The 19,011-nt window shown below is 39.3% G+C and overlaps 1 protein-coding gene across 1 annotated transcript in view; it reads left to right on the plus strand.

The window, feature by feature from the left end:
- CDH13 (cadherin 13) overlaps positions 1 to 19,011 on the plus strand; it is a 1,345,123-nt gene that overhangs the window by 419,920 nt on the left and 906,192 nt on the right. The window lies entirely within an intron of this gene.

Genomic DNA, 19,011 nt, shown 5'->3' on the forward strand with positions numbered 1-19,011 from the left:
ATTACTTCAAAGTTAATTTTGTCTTTTTGCAACTTCTGTCAATTGGTCCTAGTTTAGTTGTGGGCCCAAGAACTATCCAATAGTTCTATTAGAGAGAGCATATATAATAATTCTTCCATTTGTATCACCTTATAAGTCAGCTCATTTCTTTAGGATAAATTCTTCCATCATGAGTGGAATAAGTGGTGTTGGCTTTTGCTAAGAACCTAAGATCTCGAGGTTTTCCCATGTGGCTTGCTCTTCCGGGGCAGGAGGCCCGGGGAGCATGCCGGGAGGCAGACGGCTTCCTGTGTGGGGAGTCATGGGGCTGGCTGAGGGGAGGTGTTAGCTCCAGAACCTGGTCTACCCTAGGGGGAGGAGCCAACTCAAGAACCAATCAGCCCTGGTCATTCGGGCGGAGCTTGATGATGTCAGAAACCCTATAAGAGGGGAGAGGACAGCTTGAAGATTCTCTCTTTCCTTTTCCGGTTGGAGCCAGAGGCAGTTACGACAGTTACATCGTCAGTTACAGTTGCAGCTTCAGTTTCAGAAACAGACACAGCTGAGGCAGGAGCTGCCAGCAGCAGAGCTGATCTACGGGAGGAAGCTGAACAAAGACTTCAGTCCAGTGGGTAATCTTATTACCATCAAGGGGGAAACATGATTTTGCTTTACGCAATCATGTTTCTCTGTAGCCTCCTGGTTACTCTTTCAAGGCGTACATATTGGGCCTGGAAGATTTCGACCAACATGACCCGAGCCAAGGAGATATAGTATAAAGTAGGATAGAATTATGCAATAAGAAGGAAAAGAAAGTGCAACAGAAGACAGAAAGTTGGAGCTAGAGATCATAGAGGAATCCTGAGATAGCTATGGCAGTGGGGACTGTAAACTAAGGGAAAGAACCTCTCCTGGCATCCTGCTTTATGGCTGATCATGTTTTCTGGTACATGTCAGTCTTTCTGTGAGAGCTATGCAAAAACTTCACAAAGACATATCTCTATCCCTTCTTACCTCCACTTCATCAATTTCAAAGCAGTGAGGTCATGTGCTAGCCTAAGAAATAACCACTACGGGTCTCACTTTTCCTGTATTTAGGTCATGCCAGTGCATGCATGAAAGCCCAACATTATATTTGAATTCCTAGCCCCTGGCACAGTTCCTGGCACATAGTAAGAATTTAACACTTATTGACTGAAGTAGCTCTTCTAGGACTGTAGGAGTGGGTAACATTCCTTTAATAAATTTCTCAGGCATTTATTATAATTTAATAAATTCTATATAACCCCAATGCATCAAAGCATATAGCAGTCAGAAATGAGCTAGTAAATGTTGGGCACCCCAGTTGGTATAATCACTTTGGCTATGACTTATAAATTCATCAGTCATACTTGCTATTTCTGGTGTCATATAGCCCCCATCCTTTTGGGGAGAAAAGGTTAAATCTGGCCAACATACTTCTCAAACATGATTCAGATTTCACCTCTACTGGAATCCTTTCTAGATCCACCCTCCTTTAACCAGATGTCCTCCTTGTAACTCATGTATTACTTTCCCTTATAGTTCTCCCAATTAACTTTTTATGCGGTATTAGATGTGTATTTGTGTGTGTGATATCTACCTATTAAAATGTAAACTTTTCAAGAGCAGGCACTATGTCTTATCAAAACTTTATATATTTCTTCCAGGTCCTATTCACAATGCTCTGCAGATAGCAGTTATTCAACAAATGTTTCTTGAATGAATGAGGCATGAAGACCTAGGGGACACAGTGACAGTTTAGAAGCTTTATTATGTCAAGAAAAAAATGAATTGAAACTTCCTGCATCTTTGAGTGCTGGAGTTTGGGTAATTTTCTTTTACCACAACCTAGGAACAGAAAGGAGATTGTATTGCTTCTCTTATTGCTAATATTAGAAGGAAATTTGGTTTATTTGGTTCCTATCCTATTGCTGAAAGTTTAGTTGAGATTATATTTACATTCCCCACAATAACATCATCATTGTCATCATCATCATCATTAATCATAGATTTATGTATGCCTTTTGTATTTTATGTCACAGTTAATACCCAATACTATTCCCTACTTCAAATAGAACCCTTTCTTAAAGCAGAGAAAAAATGCAGACAAATAAGTATCTGACAATGTATACAACATTTGGAACTTGTAGCCCCACATCCCTTTGCTAAGAGTAGAGAGGCAGGCTTCCTCACCTGTGCTCTGCAATGGTGTTTTTCTGTGATGCCATGATCTGTAATGTGTTTGTGATTCTATATCCAAAGTCTTTGGTGTTTAGTTTGAAGCTCTTCTGATATATTGAACATTGCTTTTGAAGCAAATAACTAGATTAAAATTGCTGCTATAACATCTGTGAAATACAAAACTCATGTATCCTTCAACTGGAACCTGTGCAATGATTTCTCTGTTTAGCAAGCTCAAATCTTACTTTCAAGTCTCGATCACATTTTTTAGTGTGAACCTGCCCCCGCCAATAGTTAATTAACATGAAGTACTTTATTACCATGTCAGGTATATTTTTTAGACCCATCTTTATATCCTTTCATTAACAAAGAGAAAATACCGCATTGATCTGACAGGCCTTCTCTCTGTTGCATATGAAAACACATTTCCTACTCCTTATAAATGGTCTTGACTGACACAACTTCCTCACCCCTAAGGCAGTTCCTTTGTAGAAGATGCCAAAGTCTGTCTTCCTGTGAAGTATCAAAGGCTGTGTTTGAAGTGCATGAAGAATGTTCAGGGAATGCCTGTATAGAGCAAGATTACATGGTACAGCTCTGCTGTGATTGTTCCCTGTAGGATGCCTTGTCTGATGAGCGTCAGAGTCCATATGCAAACAAAGGTTATTCAGTTTTGTAACCATTACTGTGACTCTGATACTGTCTAAACAGGGGAACTGGGAAGTTAGCACAAAACCTGCTGAGCCTAGAGAGGAGCAGAAGGCATCCTTCACACTTCCTCCAACTTGGCTCCTTTCAAATGTTGCAGTTCTTTTAGTGTATACTTCATTCTCAGTGCAGAATGCAAGCTTCTTGAAGGCTACTTGTTGAATGGAATCAAATGTGATATTTGGGTGAATCCAGTGCAACATTTTTTCTTTTCAGTTTTTCCTGTCCCCATCATCAAGTGACTTTGTATTATCCATTTCTGCCAGAATGCAATGTCTTTATCTTGAGAGGTTTTTGCCATTTTAACAGAAATTCTTGGGGGAAGAAGATGACATGAAACGATCTTTTAATGGAATCCATTCCTATCTGAAACATGGAAGCTATTGTCCCTTCTCTCCAAAACAAATACTGGTCATGTAAGTGATTTAGGAAATTTTGCAGAAACACAGAATCTCAGAGTTGGAAGAGTCCTGAGAGACTATCTAGTCCAATCCATCGCTGAGCAAGAATCCCCTCTCCAACATTCACAAGGGATCATGGGATTATAATAATAGTAACTGTCAACAATAATCACATGTGCCAGGCACTGTGCTAGCTGCTAGGAATACTAAGTGAAAAATAGAGAATTTCTTGACCTCATGGAGCTTACAATCTAGACAGTGGGTAGCACATGGTTGCAGCATGTACAATATAGGCATATACAAAATAAGTACAAGGTCATAGCTACAAAGAGGGGAAGTGATTTTACCAAAGTAATCCAGAGAGTAAACAGTAGGGCCATACTTTGAATCCAGGTCCTCAGAATCCAGATTCAGTGTTCTTTCTAACATATCAGTTTTTTGACAGAGAGCATGACATAGTCAATGGATTGTGTACTGGACTTAAATTTGGGAAGATCTGGATTTAAATCCATCTCAGATACTTACTAGCTGGGTGATCCTTGGTAGATCACTTAACTCCTCTCTTCCTCAGTTTCTTCACTGGTAAAATGAGGAGGTTAAATGAATTATGAGGTCCCTTCCATCTCTAAATCTATGATCTCTGATTTTATTTTTTTTTTGAATGAGGGGAGAAGACTCCAGCAGATGGGGATGTCAGGAAAGGTTTCATGTAGGGCAGTACTTGAGCTAAGCCTTGTAGGAAACTAAGACTTCTGAAACATAGAGATGAAAAGGAAACAGTTCATATATATATAACACTTTAGGGGCTACAAGGGGGCTTTAGCTCCATTGATTCTCACAACAACTTTGTCAGGTAGATCCTATTATTATTGTCACTTTACAGATGATGAAACTGAGGCTCAGTTTACACAGCAGTAAGTGTCTGAGGTAGGACTGGAACTCTCAAGACTTCTGTCTCTACCACTATAGCTATTAACATGCTGCCTCTCAAAAGATACGTGGTACAGTAGAAGGCATGGGTTAGGAAGTCTGAGGACCTCAGTTCAACTACTGGCCCTACCTGTATGATCTTGGGCAAATCACTCAGCATCTCTTGGCTCCAATTTCCTTCTCTGCAAAATGAGAGCATTGGACTAGATCACCTTTAAAGTAAGTTCTAATTCTCAATCTATGATCTGATAAGACTTGACATATATAAAGAGCTTTTAAATACATTATCTCTTTCAAGCTTCCCCAAAACTTTATGAGGTAGATACTATAGACATTAATAGACACAGTTTGCCAACAAGAAGAGTAACAGTCAGAGATTTTAAGTGGTTTCCCCAAGGTGGAACAGTTAATAAATACCTTAGTCTTCATAGCACCAAATTCAGTATTCATTTAATTACATTGTGCTTGAGTTAGAATTGACATTAGAGGTCAGGTAATCAAAACCTCTCATTTTACAAGTAAGGAAACTGAGGTATAAGAAAGTTAGGATCCTTAAAATCATTAGGTAGCTTTTGGGAAAGGAAGCTTCTGTTGTTGAAAAAGGAAACATAGCAAAAATACTTTTAATAACAGTTTTGGAGGTTGATGAAATAAATGTAATCATTTGTCAGTAGAAACAGCTGGGGAACTTCCTCTTGGAGACTCTTTTCTGTTTGGGCTCTGACACCGTTAAACATCTGAGATGAGCGTGGCTTCTTTTCTTATGCCTTACTTGATTATGATCCACAGCAATTCATTAAAGTTTTTGTTGTTACATCTGCTACTGGTTGATGACCTTCAGTGAAGGAGAACCCATTATTTCCATAGGCATCCTTCCACTTTGGGATAACTGTCTTAAGAAGTTACTTCTTAAATCAAGACATAATTTGCTTCCCTGTAAATACCACTTAGATCAATGAAATCGAGTTAACTCTCTCCCCCTCCCCACAAAAAATCTTAATGATACTACTTTATATGTATATGTTACTTTCATGTCCCTTTATATCATTTGTGAATTGAGCATTTGCAGATGGATAAAGTTTACAATTGTTTTTATCCAGACTTCTATGGAATTAAAAAGAAAACATAGGGGCAGCTAGGTGGAGCAGTGAGTAGAGCACCAGCCTTGGAGTCAGGGGGACTTGAGTTCAAATGCAGCCTCAGACATTTGACACACTTACTAGCTGTGTGACCTTGGGCAAGTTACTTAACCCCAATTGCCCTGCCTTCCCCCCTCCAAAAAAAAAAGAAAACATAAATTACAGATGTATAGAGGCACCTTGATGCAATACATAGAGGGCTGGGCTTGAGTTAGGAAGGCCTGACTCAAATGTGGCAGTTCAAATCCCATGTCAAGCATATGTGACCTCTGACAAATATTTATTTTATTTGTGTTCCCCATGCCTACCACAATGTCTGACACATAACAGGCATTTAATAAATACTTGTTGACCAATTATCTTCTAGGTAGACTAAGTTACACCTTGAGATTTAGCCATAAACCAATTGTTTCTTGTGTCGGTGGAATCCCCATGCTTCAAGTTTCCCGTACTCACAAAATTATAGATACTTCACATGCCCTCACATAGAGGATTTGTGAACCTGAGACCAGTGATGTGGAACCCATAATCTCAGGTTAAAAAGGCATTTCAGAGGGTATCAAGTCTGGCCTATACCCAAATAAAAAACTCCTCTACAATATGTGAGAAATAATTATCTCCTTTTGCTTGAAGAATTGTAGAGATGAGAATCCCATTGCCTCCTGAGGCAGCTCATGAAACCTTTGGATTGTGCTAATTTTAGGAAGTTTTTCATTATATGAAACTAAAATCTAGCAAATAGAATCCAAAAGTCTTATAAAAATATCCACAGTAGAGGTTGTTAAAATAGAGGGTTTTCTATCCTTTTTTTTTCTTTTTGGGTTTCATTTTATTGTCAACATCTACAGCATAGGGATGAAGTTTGAATGTTTCTTATATAGAATCTAGCACCAATATTGTGAAAATAGTCCCACTTACTACATTTTTAATCAATTTGTCCTCTTTCCACTTTTATCTTTACCCTTTTCAGAACCAAACACATAACAGGCAGAGTCTTTTTCCGTTCTACGTTTGGGTTGGATAAATCCCATTCTGATATTCGGCAAACCATTTTCAAATGACTTCATAGGGAGACCACCAGAAATTAGAGATCTCAGTCACTACTAAAATCATGGCAGAAATGTCTACAACACAAGCATCATACATGAAAGAGAGATCACATTTAGAGATCACAGATTACATGAAGTATGAGAAGCAAACTTTGAAGACAGTTTTATTTGTGAACTTGAGCAAATGCCTAAGATAATTCTCTGGTTCTAAATGAAATTATAATTTTGCATCCAGCAAAACAATATAGATTCACAGTACTTCCCTATACCAGTTAGGGCATATTCATCTTCTGAAGTGTTGATTGGCTATAGAGTTAATGACCACAGATAATGGATAGCTTATTTGCAAGGCAAAAAGCACTTGAGAGTCTGCTCTTAAATGGCAAATATCATCAGGATGGTTGGATTTTAGTAAATTAAAAGCAATATCTAGGTTGAGAGGACATTTAGGAAATTGTGTATAAAAGCCCTTTTTCCACTCTTCATGGCTAGTCTTTATCTCTAATAATGGCATGTAACTCATCGATGGCTACTTACTGGAATAAAACAAGGAAACAAAAAACACAACAACTGCCAGTCTGTACCAAGAAAACAGTATCCAGATACTCAAAGTTTTTTGTTTGTTTTGTTTTTTCATGGGTCAAACAATAGGTTTGCTGATATATGGTTGTTAGACATAGAACATGAGTCACCAAATAATTGAACGTGAATATGACACAGAGGTCAATGAAGAAATGCATGGTGGGTATAAGCAGATTGCAACATATAACAAATAAAGAACAATTAAGAATAGCAGGGATGAAAGATTCAACAAGAAAAATGTAAAATTGAAAGATACAATTTGCTGATTACATGGCAAGGTAAGGAGTAACATTAGGATAGACTTAAATCCTCTACTTGTACCCTTGCAGTGGCAAAACAAATTCATGAAGGGACCTAACATTTTGTGTGACACCCTCTCTGGGGTGAGACTTTATGAGAGAACAATGGAAAAGAGCCACGCAAGATGCAAAAACTCGGATGGGTTTTGACCTGTTTCATTAGAGGGTACATCCAAATTGGTGCTATCACAGGTCTGTTTTTGAATTTGAGTAACCAATAGACATTCAGGATGTCCAAGGCAATGATTCATAGGGGATTGGCTTAGCACAGTGTCTGGCACATAAAAGATAATTAATGTTTTATGACTGACTGAATAAACTGTGCTAAACCTAAGGAGAAGGAGGAAAGAAGGAATAGGAGAAAGGAAATGAGGAAGGTAAGGAAGGAAAGGAGGAGGAGGAGCAAAAAGACCCACTTTATTCCCTGCACTGGCTGGCTGATCTATAAATCAGTACCAGATCAGTAACTAACAATTCGAACTGTTCCTGCATGTTGTTATGGTGATTGACAGCTCAGCCACCAGTGACAGTGTTAGAAAGATGGAGCAGGCACATCTATTTGTACCCAATCACTATTTCTCTGCCCCATTGCTAAAGACTTCCCATACTTATCCTAGTATAAAGAGCCAGTCTCATTTACACACAAGACGCCTGAAAACTAACAGCTTAAAGAGTTGTTAATTTAATCTCTTAATTATAATCTTAATTTCTGCTGGATTCCAACATCTATTGCTTTTAACTATTTGAAGATCACATCAATTAAAAAAATCTGTGCTTCATTTTCATAAATATCACCGTTGTGTGAGAGTGTATGTTTCAGATTGAATGTAAGAAAAGTGTCATAAACCTCAGGCTTTCCATAGATACCTGGAGGGTTAACATTGTTATGCTAATACCGTACACCAGCGATCCTGTGGGATGATATGCCAGGTACAGAGGCTGCTGCCCCCTTTGATGGAAGCCTGTGATTTCTCCCTAAGCTACAGACTATCTATCCACAGGGAACAAGAAAAATAACCCGAGAAATCTGTCACAAACTCTTCCTTTGTTATTTGAGGTTCACTTCCTAAGGAAACAATGAAAGGCTATTCCAGGTGCCTGAAATAATAATATATAGGACAATCAGATTCCTTCCAAAAAGGGCCAAGACTGTTTGGCACTGCTCCCACTCCACGCTCCCAACTTTGCAGTCAGAATTCAACCATATGGCACAGTATTTGATCCAATAAAGATGTTTTCCTGGCAACAGGAGATGAATAGGCATGATCTACCAGGGCTGATCATTCTCTTGCTTACATCAGAAAAAAATGGTACATGCATAAAGGAATTATTTCTGCTCCATGTAATGTAAGCTAGATCATTGTATTCTAATTTCCTGATAAGCTCTTGTCAACCCGACAGAACCAATTTGTAATCACAGCTGGTAGATGATCTCATCTGCCTGCAATTAGAGTGGAGGTGAATAACTAAATGTCTCCACACTGACAGAGGCAGATGTAAGAACAGACATTCTATGAAAAAGTTCACATACGTCAAAGTTTCCTCTACTGGTTCGTGTCAGCTTGACCTCTGACAGTCCTGCTTCCTGGGTTACACATACAAGATCATTCTTCAGGGACAGACCTCCTCTAAGCAGATCTGTTCAGCCTTATCTTTGTCATAGTGGTCTGCTCCCCTCTTTGACCACAGCAGCTTTGAGGGCAGGCAGGGCAATTCCAACTCTACAGCCTGTTGGGTTCAGAAGGCCTGGAAAGAGCCCATTATGAGATGTAGGAAGGAGCTAGCCTGCCAGGTCAGGCTTTGTGCTCCTCTTCTTGAAATTAAGCCAGCTGCAGTCCAGTAGGCCTAATAATTTCTCTCCACCAGAACAAGGCCAGGAGAGGATATTAGTGTCAGGTTTGGAATAGAAGCAGGAATGAGAGTTGGGAAGGTAACACTGTGAAGAGAATCAGCAGTTTATAAGACCTAGAGTCCAAGATATGGAAGGAAGAACAAGTGGAAGAACATCTGAGTAGTGGAATCCTGTTTTTCCATGGAAAGAAGCCTTTTGCATTCCAAAAAAAAAAGAAAAGAAAAAGAATTTTAAATAATAAGTTTATTATATATTTAAAAGGAATAGCAAGTTGCACGTAATAGATTTGCAGTTTCATATGCAATCTTTTTATTATACTAAGTTATGAAAATTCTTGTTTTATCCCATAAATTAAAATAAATTTTAAAAAAAAATCTTTGAAAATGAATTTATCTAGGCACCACCTTCCCAGAGTTTTGTCTCCTCATCGCTGAGTTTGGGACATAGAAGGGTTTCCCTTTAAGCTCAATCTGTTTATATGGTGCTGAGACTTAAAGGAGATGACTCAGGAAGCTTTAGGGAAAGTCATGTATAGAACAGGAAATTATCTTCTCACCAATCCTAATAGATTTTTTAAACTCACACATAATATATGAATATGTACACATACATAAATATTACATACTTGTAATAATATATGTAATAAACACATACATACATACATTGATACAAGTCAAAACTCAAGATTTGATGATTTTAAAAAGGAAAGAAAATAGAAATGGAGGAAATGGTTTGAAAGGCTCCTTTACCTAAACAAATAAATAACCCACTCCCCCAAAAAAACTTTCCTTCTTTTCCTGACACATCAAAATCATTGATGCAAATTACTTTTCATGATTTTACTTATCTAAATATATTCCATTGTGTTGCATATGAAAAAGATTTTGTTTTCATTCCACTGAATGCTCCATCCTACAGTCCACACTCTTATCCATGTTCATGGAGTGACAGGCTGAACCCTAAACTTATTTCTAGGGATTTTTTTTATCTATGAATGACTTGCAATGTTAGGAACTTGTTGTTCATAATCAGTGGCTATTCCTGTAGATGACTGTAGCCATGTTTATTTTGGTTCCATCTTGGCACCCTTAAGAGAAGGGACTATGTATTCTGTAGTTTTTATAATACTCCACACTTCCCAGTACCGTGTCTTAAAAAAGATGGTCCTGTCTATGCCTATTCCTAATGATATAGAAAATGATCATTTAATTCTGTATAAATGAAGCTCCTTACATTCCAAGAAGCCTTAGGTATTTTTGTGGGGGGGGGGGTGTTGCTGGTGGTGGCACTTCCCCTTAATCCCACTGTCTGCATTCTTATTCCTATTGTATATCACCTCAAGGAGACCATTTGGCAGCCAAGTCCAAATCTCAGTTTTCATGGTTACTATCCGTGGTGAGCTGGGACACTTACTTCCCTGGATATCAATTACCTCGTTTATAAAGTAATTTGTAAATTGTGATTAGTAAAATGAGGAGGTTGAATGAGATGGCCTCTCACATCCCCCTGTCTGTTTCCTATGACCTGTTCCTAAAACTTCACAGCTTTCTCAAAGAGCACTGGCCCTTGTACAGACTCCAACAGCCAAAGGGGGCTGCAGTTTATATTGTATTCTGTAACACTTTGGCAACTGCAGAAGGGCCTTTAATCAAGGCCGAGAGATTTTTCTTTTAGTCCAAAATGTTCTTTGTGTTCACTTAACATTTGTATCCGCAGGGCCTTGAACTTAGTAGGCATTTAATAAATGTTTGTTGAAATGAATTGTTGCTATTGTCATTCCATTAGACCTTTAAGCCATTGTGCTAAATATAAAAAAATAGCTTTAGCTATTTTGTATGTATATTTGGTTCCTCATTTTGAATAATGTTATTAATGCTATTTTAAAGGAAATTTTATTTTCTTTTGGATATGTTGGCTCCAAGACATTTTCTGTATTCCTAAATATGATCTTATTATGACCCCCAAGTGATATACCAAAATATTCCATTTTTATAATAGAAGTCAATGAGAAAAACAAGATGTAATACACAGAAATATGCTTTACAAGGAACAAATTCATTCAAGATAGTACTTGTAGATGTTACTTTGTACTTTTGAAATGCCATCTTAATTGTAATAACTATAAACTAGATAATCTTTAGCATTCTCAGAAAGACAAAAAACTATAGCATTTTATCCATTCTTTTCTTTCACTGAATCTTTCCCAATTTCCCCTTTCCATCTTTAGTCCTACACAAGAGACCTCTTACTCCTCAAAACCTTCGTGACACTGTGATTGTGTCTCCACTAAGCATCAAATCTAATGAGATTGTTCAATTAGATTCAAAAAGCATTTCTCAAATGCCCACTAGGTATGTATGGTACTATATTAGGGGCTTAGCATACAAAGACCAAAGAAGGTATAGAGAGATGCTGGGTGAAGGAGGTGGGGAAATGACCTCAACTTGTTTACTGTTTTCTGAGAAGAAGATGGCTTGGTTCAGGATAGGATATGATAAATAGACTAATAAGTGAGTGCAAGATAATTGGAGAAGGGAGTACACAAGTGTTCTTTATGCTTATTATTGCCATATTAATTAACCAGAATTCTTCATATATAACCTGTTCTGGTTAATATCAACATCTCTTTTTTGTTAAGAAATATAAGGAAAATTTTATCTTTCTTCCTCTTCCTGTTTCTTCTTCCTTCCTTTCTTTTCTTCCTTCTTCTTCTTCCTCCCTTTTCTTCCTTCTTTTCCTTCTTCTTCTTCCTTCCTTTTCTTCTTCTCCCTCTTCTTCTTCTTCTTCTTCTTCTTCTTCTTCTTCTTCTTCTTCTTCTTCTTCTTCTTCTTCTTCTTCTTCTCCTTCTCCTTCTCCTTCTCCTTCTCCTTCTCCTTCTCCTTCTCCTTCTCCTTCTCCTCCTTCTCCTTCTTCTCCTTCCTCATATTACTTAAGAATCATCTCTGACCAAAGCCCTGCTGATTCTTCCAAGAGGAGTTGTTACCATATTGATCCATGTTAAAAGATTTGGGTCCCCTCTGACCCCAGTGTCTAAAAAAGTACCTAGACTCTACTGCTTTAGGTTTGTAGTTTCAACTATCCTTTAACTGGTGGGAATAATCCTACTCTAAAGCATAATTAGCCTAATAATATCAATTTTCAAGCATTTTTATACAATAAGACTCTATTTGCCTACATTTTTGTTCACTGTTTGATAGAGTGCATAAAACAGAGTGTATGGATCAGAGTGGCTGGTTCTTGCCTGCCTACAAAAGAATGTGTACCCCAGAACAGCTGGTTTATACAAACCTATCCATAAGAGAACACCTAGTTCCCAGAAGGCCTGAATTATACCAGTGCACAGCAGAAGGTACAGCTCACATTTTGCAGATATATTTAAACACATTACATCTTCATGAATTTCTTGTAACCTGCTTTAATAAGCTGTTGTCTCACTCATTTCTATGTTTCCTAATTCTGCCCTTCTTGAATTTCCATTAATGAGGAGCAAATTCAAAATAATTGAATCAAAAAGCCTAAAATCAAGGTCAGGAATATTAAATTTTTCAAATACATGGGCAAAACTTCCTGTTTCAATCTTAGTTTTCTCTCCCAAATAAAGTTCCTATTGTGATAATGTTTGGATTAAACCCAGAGGACATTGAGGGTGAAAACCTGGTGAAAACATAATTGAAACTCAGAGTGGGGTCTGCTGTTCCAGTTTGCTTGTGCCTTCCCATCTCCTGAGCATTTTCTCCCTTCACTGTCCTGCTGAGGCTCTGAACAACTGGCTAGAAGGGCAATGCTGAGCCACCGATTCCAATAAATTCCAATCTGCAATTTATGGAGTCTTTTAAAAAAAGCCATTTTAAGAGCCAAGATGGTGGAGTAAGCAGTAAATTGCTGTAACTGTCCCCTATTCACCTCCAAACAATCATAAACTAGCACCCCAAAACAAATCCTGGAACAGCAGAACAAGCACAAAGATAGAGTGAAACAACCTTTTAGCCCAAGAAACTTGCAAGATTGGCAAGAAACATCTGTCTCACTTGTGTAAAAGAGGAATGCAACCCAGGAAAGAAAATAACCCAGCAAGCCCTACTGCAGCAAACCAGTGGGGGATCCTGAGCCCTAGAGTGGTGGGCAGGCAAACACCAATACCAGGACCCTCTCCCTTTGCCCCACCCCACATGCCTCAGCAAAGCCAGGGGAATGGGCAGACTCCAGTTGTGAGAACATCCGTGTACTTCAACGTAGCCCCAGGCAAGCAAGTAGTACCCACCCCTCAGGTGCCTAAGCAAAAGGGCAGCTACAAGCACTGGGTTCCTCCATGGGCTCCTTCAGCATAGCCCTAGGCAACCAGGCAGCCTCTATAGCCAGACCTCCTTATGTTTCAGTGTGGCCCCAGGAAAATGTAGAAAGACCTCTCCAGCCTAAGCACATGCCAGACACTAGCACAAAGATCCTGAATCAGCACCAGGAAAGCTGTCAGACCCCTACAGCCTCCAGCAGTGCTGGTCATCCCCTACCCCCACCCCCTCAGTGTAGCACCAGACAGGAGGGTCTCTCATGATCTTCACAGCAAATTGAGTACAGCCCCAGGTAAACAGCCAGGGTCTGCAGACCCTGGTACAAAAAGCCTGAGACAGTGCCCCTTCCATCACAGGAGGAGAGCTCAAATTTAAAAGAAAGGGAACATGCCAAAAAAGATGAACAAAAAAGAATCTGACCATAGAAAGTTATTATAGTTATAGTGAAGATCAAGACAAAACTTCAGAAGAGGACAGCAATGTCAAAACACCTATGGGCAAAACCCCAAAGAAAAAGTGAAGTGGTCTCAAGCCCAGAAAGAACTCATGGAAGAGCTTAAAAGGGAGCTTAAAATCATATAAGAGAGGTAGAAGAAAAATTAGGGGAAAAATGAAAGTGATACAAGAGAATTATGAAAAATAATCAGTAGCTTAGAAAAAGCAAACAACTTCTTAAAAATAAAGTTGGCCAGATGGAAAAGGAGATACAAAAATCCACTGAAGAAAACAACTCCTTTAACAGTACAATTGGTCAAATAGAAAAGAAAGTACAAAAGCTAATTGAGGAAAGCAACCCCTTAAAAGTTGAAATTGAGCAAATGGAAGCTAATGACTCTGACGTAAAAAACCAATCCAATAAATTCGAAAGGGTGAAAAATGGAAGAAGATATAAAATACCTCGTGAGGAAAACAACTGACCTGGAAAATAGATCTAGGAGATGCAATGTCAGAATCATTGGACTACCTGAAAGCCATAATCAAAAGGAGGACTTGGACAGCATCTTTCAAGAAATTATCAAGGAAAACTTGCCTGATATACTGGAACCAGAGAGTAAAATAGGCATTGAAAGAATCACCTCAGGAAAGAGATCACAAAATGTTTTTAAAAAATTGTCCTTAGGTCCACTCCTATGTGGATATGTGATATGGTTTATATTGCCACAACTCTACTGAAATTTCTCTCCGCAATAGGGCACCACTGATAACTGCCTGGGTGACTTTGGACAAACAACTTAATCTCTCTTGGCCTCAGTTTGCTTATCTCATCGATGAAGGAGCTGAGCTATATTGCCTTTTCCAGTGTTAAAAATATGTGATCACCTCTGTGTGTAGCTCTGACTTCTCCATTGAACCCCAGTCATTCCTTTTCTTTATCCTGTTGACCCTTCAATGTCAATACAGAATAATATCAACTTGCTAAACCTTCTTCCCCTTCCATCCCATTTCCGATATAGCCAGCCTCACGTCTTGTTTTCCATCTCTTTTTCATGTGATTTCTGTAATCATCCCCTCACCGACTTGCTGTCTCCAAATTCACCCTCTCTGCAATCCATCTTTCACATGCACTGCCAGGTTCATATTCTTGAAATGCAATTCCGGTCATTCCCTTGCTCAAAAATCTTTTGTAGTTTGCAACTGGCTGATGAAATGCAAAATTAGCTTAGCGTTTGAGGCTCCACGCTTTGGCCCTAATCTGCCATTTCAGACTCTTCCACTAGTCTCTTCCACAGGCACTGGCTTCAGGTAAACTGAATCACTCACTATTGACACAAAAAAAAACCCTCCCTCTACATCTTGGTGTCTTTGCTAATGTTATTCTCTCAATCTGGAATTTATACAGTTTCTAAGAGCATCTGATTTCAGCACATGAATTAACAAGATTTCCCTTCCCTTCCTCCCTCCATACACAAAGGCTTTGACAAATGTACATCAAGCATCCATTTGATGAATTTCCATGATAGGGAACCTTACAACCACTTGACACAATGGTTATACTTTTGGATAACTCTACTTGTTAGGAAGATTTTCCTTTTACTGAAACAGTCTGCCTTGCTCTAATTTCCTCTCATTGGTACTCTTTCTGGTCTTTGGGCTTTTTGGCACTAGTACAGTCCCTCTTTCTGAGGACAATCTATCAAATATTTGAAGGTAGCAATATTGGTCCCCCTAAGTCTTATCTCTGCTCTCTCCCCACCCTTCCACCCCATGGTGCTCAATCTCCATTTTGTTAGAAATTTTATTGGTCCTTCAAGGCCCAGTTCAAATGCTACATCTGTGAGCTCCTTGAAAGCAAGGAATGTCTTTAGCCTTTCTTTGTTTCTCTGACACATAGTAAGAACTTAATTAATATTTGTTAACTGATGGAATCTGTGATACCTTCCCTTTATTCTCTCCAATTAGAAGTGAGCCTTCTCTCCTCTGAGGTGTACCTGGACTTTGTATCTCTCTAATGGGACTCAGTACTTCTAGAAGCCTATGTACTTGTCTTATACTCTCTTATAAGATCCTTTAGGGCAGGACTTGGGTCTTGCCCATCTTATCTCTAGAGAGTCTAGTATATATAGGACCCAGCATATTGGGAGCACTTGATTAATTTTTTCTTGGAGGGGCGAAGGCAGGGTGGGGTTAAGTGACTTGCCCAAGGTCACAAAGCTAGAAAGTGTGTCAAGTGTCTGAGGCTGGATTTGAACTCAGCTCCTCCTGATTCCAGGGCCTGTGCTCTACTCACTGCACCACCTAGCTGCCCCCCACTTGATTTTTATTGAATGGATTGTGGGGGTGTTGAGAAACACTAGGACAAAGTAAATAGAGAGTTGCCCTTGTAGTCCTGAAGACCCAGGTTTTAATCTGGCCTCAGATATTTATGAGTTAAGTGACTCTGGACAAGTCACTTTATCTCTTAGGGATTCCAGCAGCTTTCTGAGATTATAGGTTGCAGAGAAAGTGAGGCTTTTCATTGGTAGAGGAAGTTTCCTCATGAAGTAGTTTCTATACATATGAAATCATAAGTCCAACTTAAAAGGAGATAGGGAGGAGGGCACCTTGATGCCATTACGGAATTGTTGATCCCAAGGAAATAGCTGTGTTTTTAAGTCATTGGGCATAAAATCCTCAATTTCATCTTTAGCGTGTTCTCTGCTCTTTGTAGCCTTGAAATGTATGGGCTCAATCTCTATTTGAGAGTTGGAAAAATACTGACATTTTGGCAGCATCAATAAAGTTAATAATATTGGAAAGTGATCTAAGCATGATAGCATCAAAATGCTGCTGTTAGTAGAACATGAAACAAGATAGGAATCGGTGTGGGAGAAGGCCCCATTTCTCCTGGAGAAAAAGGATGAAACCTCTCTGCTGGGTATAAGAACCCTTTAGATGTGTCAGATCCACATTTTAGATATTACTCAAGTAGACATTTGCTCCACTGTGAAGATTGATTCATTTTAAAAAGGTTTGAGTCTGAATTACAAGCCTGATATATTTATTTAGGGAAGAGCTGCTTTAAGCAATGATTTCCACCCAACTCTTCTCCTCCCTCCCTCCCTCCCTAGCCTAGATCACAGCCAGGCTGAGCTCTTGATTTTAGACTTCAGGGTTGCCTGACAAATGCTGCTGTGGGTGGAGGGAGGGAAGGAAAGGGAATCTGAGGAGATCTGCTGCTGCTGAACCACTGGGTACCTGTTGAGACAAGGTAGAAGGGAAAAAAAAAGGATACCTTAAAGTAACATAATACCTTTTAAATAGTTTTTAAAAAGTAAACTATGACATTTTTTTGTTTTGCTTTTTGCAGGGGGGAAAGACGGGCAATTGACACAGCTAGTAAGTGTGTCAAGTGTCTGAGGCCGGATTTGAACTCAGGTCCTCCTGAATCCAGGGCCGGTGCTCTACTCACTGCTCCACCTAGCTGCCCCAACTATGACATTTTTACATTGATGTCAGGGTGGGGGAAACACTTTTTAGAATTATTTCTATTTGAAATTGGCAGCCTTAGCTGATAGTTTCTCCTCACTGAACCTCTTTGAGCAGAAGCTGGAGGGCTGCTTGGCCTAGAAGGAGGTTCATGTTCATGTATTAGACTTGATCACCCTTTACGTCATATGATCATAGATTTAGAGTTGAAAGGGACTACCACCCAGTTCAACCCCATTTTACAGATGGGAAGCGTGAGGGCAAGAGGAGTTAAATGATTTGACCAGGTCACACAGCTACTAAGTGTCTGAGTTTAGACTTGAATCTAAGTTTTTCTGATGACAAGTCTAGTGCTTTATCCACTACCCCACCCTGCCCCTCTGATCTCTTTCAATTCCAAGAATTCCATTTATCATCACACCAGCTTTGAGGTAGGAGAAGCAAAGAGTTTAGAACAAGTTTTCCATTTCTACCATGAGTGGCTTCTGTAGAGCAGCTGCTTCCAGTGCCATACCAAGCAAGCGCCAGGGAGGCTGTTAACGTCAGCAGTACTGACAGGGAGACAGCATTGGGCAAAGAGCACAGAAACAAAGGGAGGTAACATAAGGCCATGGGAGAAGTGTAATGGTTAGAACACTAGCATTGATATTTACACACTAGAGGCACTAACTCATTGTTCAACTCTGGACTGGGAACTATCCCCCGACACTATTTCCTCATGGAGCCACTTATCTTAGTAGTTCATAGCATTGTGTGGAAAGCCCTGTAAGAGCCATTTAAGCCTCAAATAATAATGGCAGAAACAACCATAATAATACCACCGCCGCAGCATACTGACTGGGAATTGTGAGGCTTCCTTGGTCTAAAATAGGTCTCTACTACTTACCATAAGCACATTTTCAGCACTTTTGTTCGGCCTAAAAGGGGAAAAAAAGAGAAATCTCTCAGGTGAAACTCTGACTCTTTGACAACTTTGCTTCCCTTCAGAAGGAACTCCCCAAAGCTCACTTGGTATTTAGGTTGAGGAGAATAAATTCCTTTCAGCTCCCATCATGCCTTTGTCTGTTAGCACCAGAGCCATTTAAAGTACCCAGAATTTCCACATGTGTAAGAAAAACACTTAGCAACACTGGCTCTGGCAAACATTGCCCTGCTTCCCTGGAGCTCCAACCAGATGGGTCCCCTTTATACTTATAACATTAGCAGCTCACATAGTTGTTATATCATACTTTAAGGTAGCAAATGCGCTTTCCTCATAATAAGTCTATCAAGTATATAAAATAATATCCCCATTTTACAGACAAATCAACTGAAGCTCAGGGAGAAGCAACTTGTTCCAGGTCAAACAGCTGTAAAGTACATAGCTGAGCTGAGATTGTAATAGGTCTCCTTAATCTTAATCCAGCAATTACAAATTTTATTCCATTTATGAACAATGTGTTCCCAATGCAAGTGAAATCACAGGTTTAGGCCAGTCCAATCTTTTGGCATTCTGCAAAGACTTAGCCCTCTGGGATCTGCCCTTCCTTAAGGTGGTTAAGGCTACCTGTTCTTCACCTGTTCTTCACCTCAGAAGGTTTAGACAATTTATTTTACAAAGCAATGATCAGGTTTGGGAGGAGGAGGGGTTCTGATTCATACAGCACTGAGTTGAAGAAGTTATCAATAATTTATA

Source organism: Trichosurus vulpecula, chromosome 3 (assembly GCF_011100635.1).
Source record: "Trichosurus vulpecula isolate mTriVul1 chromosome 3, mTriVul1.pri, whole genome shotgun sequence".
In the NCBI taxonomy this organism is placed as follows: Eukaryota; Metazoa; Chordata; class Mammalia; order Diprotodontia; family Phalangeridae; genus Trichosurus; species Trichosurus vulpecula.